We start from the raw sequence: 2,700 nt of genomic DNA, 5'->3' as shown, positions 1-2,700 counted from the left end.
CACCCCAAAAACCGCCCCAGGGACCCCCGGCACCACCCAGAGACCCCCCCCAAAAACCGCCCCAGAGACCCCCAAAAACCGCCCCAGAGACCCCCGGGACCACCCAGAGACCCCCCCCAAAAAACCGCCCCAGAGACCCCCGGGACCACCCAGAGACCCCCCAAAAACCAACCCAGAGATCCCCCCCAAAAACCGCCCCAGAGACCCCCAAAAACCGCCCCAGAGACCCCCGGGACCACCCAGAGACCCCCCAAAAACCGCCCCAGAGACCCCCCAAAAACCGCCCCAGAGACCCCCGGGACCACCCAGAGACCCCCCAAAAACCAACCCAGAGATCCCCCCAAAAACCGCCCCAGAGACCCCCCCCAAAAACCGCCCCAGAGACCCCCGGCACCACCCAGAGACCCCCCCCAAAAAACCGCCCCAGAGACCCCCGGGACCACCCAGAGACCCCCCAAAAACCAACCCAGAGATCCCCCCCAAAAACCGCCCCAGAGACCCCCCAAAAACCGCCCCAGAGACCCCCGGGACCACCCAGAGACCCCCCCAAAAAACCGCCCCAGAGACCCCCCAAAAACCGCCCCAGAGACCCCCAAAAACCGCCCCAGAGACCCCCCCAAAAACCGCCCCAGAGACCCCCAAAAACCAACCCAGAGATCCCCCCCAAAAACCGCCCCAGAGACCCCCCAAAAACCGCCCCAGAGACCCCCGGGACCACCCAGAGACCCCCCAAAAAACCGCCCCAGAGACCCCCAAAAACCGCCCCAGAGACCCCCGGCACCACCCAGAGACCCCCCCCAAAAAACCGCCCCAGAGACCCCCGGGACCACCCAGAGACCCCCCAAAAACCACCCCAGAGACCCCCAAAAACCAACCCAGAGACCCCCCCAAAAACCGCCCCAGAGACCCCCAAAAACCGCCCCAGAGACCCCCAAAAACCGCCCCAGAGACCTCCCGGGACCACCCAGAGACCCCCCAAAAACCGCCCCAGAGACCCCCGGGAACCACCCAGAGACCCCCCAAAAACCGCCCGAGAGACCCCCGGGACCACCCAGAGACCCCCCAAAAACCGCCCCAGAGACCCCCAAAAACCGCCCCAGAGACCCCCGGCACCACCCAGAGACCCCCCAAAAAAACCGCCCCAGAGACCCCCGGGACCACCCAGAGACCCCCCAAAAACCGCCCCAGAGACCCCCGGCACCACCCAGAGACCCCCCCCAAAAACCGCCCCAGAGACCCCCGGGAACCACCCAGAGACCCCCCCCAAAAAAACCGCCCCAGAGACCCCCGGGACCACCCAGAGACCCCCCAAAAACCGCCCCAGAGACCCCCAAAAACCGCCCCAGAGACCCCCGGCACCACCCAGAGACCCCCCAAAAACCGCCCCAGAGACCCCCAAAAACCGCCCCAGAGACCCCCGGCACCACCCAGAGACCCCCCCCCAAAAAACCGCCCCAGAGACCCCCGGCACCACCCAGAGACCCCCCAAAAACCGCCCCAGAGACCCCCAAAAACCGCCCCAGAGACCCCCCCAAAAACCGCCCCAGAGACCCCCGGGAACCACCCAGAGACCCCCCCCAAAAAAACCGCCCCAGAGACCCCCGGGACCACCCAGAGACCCCCCCCAAAAACCGCCCCAGAGACCCCCCAAAAACCGCCCCAGAGACCCCCGGGAACCACCCAGAGACCCCCCCCAAAAAACCGCCCCAGAGACCCCCGGCACCACCCAGAGACCCCCCCAAAAACCGCCCCAGAGACCCCCCAAAAACCGCCCCAGAGACCCCCGGCACCACCCAGAGACCCCCCCCAAAAAACCGCCCCAGAGACCCCCGGCACCACCCAGAGACCCCCCAAAAACCGCCCCAGAGACCCCCGGGAACCACCCAGAGACCCCCCCCAAAAACCGCCCCAGAGACCCCCAAAAACCAACCCAGAGATCCCCCCCAAAAACCGCCCCAGAGACCCCCCAAAAACCGCCCCAGAGACCCCCGGGACCACCCAGAGACCCCCCAAAAACCGCCCCAGAGACCCCCAAAAACCGCCCCAGAGACCCCCGGCATCACCCAGAGACCCCCCCAAAAACCGCCCCAGAGACCCCCCAAAAACCGCCCCAGAGACCCCCAGGAACCCCCCGGGACCCCCGGGACCACCCAGAGACCCCCCAAAAACCAACCCAGAGACCCCCCCAAAAACCGCCCCAGAGACCCCCCAAAAACCGCCCCAGAGACCCCCGGGACCACCCAGAGACCCCCCAAAAACCGCCCCAGAGACCCCCCAAAAACCGCCCCAGAGACCCCTGGGACCACCCAGAGACCCCCCCCAAAAACCGCCCCAAACCACCCCAAAAACCGCCCCAGAAACACCCCAAAAACCGCCCCAGAAACACCCCAAAAACCGCCCCAGAAACACCCCAAAAACCGCCCCAGAGACCCCCGGCACCACCCAGAGACCCCCCCCAAAAAAACGCCCCAGAGACCCCCGGGACCACCCAGAGACCCCCCAAAAACCGCCCCAGAGACCCCCCAAAAACCGCCCCAGAGACCCCCGGCACCACCCAGAGACCCCCCCCCAAAAACCGCCCCAGAGACCCCCGGCACCACCCAGAGACCCCCCAAAAACCGCCCCAGAGACCCCCGGGACCACCCAGAGACCCCCCAAAAACCGCCCCAGAGACCCCCAGGAACCCCCCGGGACCCCCGG

The sequence above is a fragment of the Corvus moneduloides genome, chromosome 1 (genome assembly GCF_009650955.1).
Source record: "Corvus moneduloides isolate bCorMon1 chromosome 1, bCorMon1.pri, whole genome shotgun sequence".
Classification (NCBI taxonomy): Eukaryota; Metazoa; Chordata; class Aves; order Passeriformes; family Corvidae; genus Corvus; species Corvus moneduloides.
Note: the sequence above shows the minus strand (reverse complement) of the source record.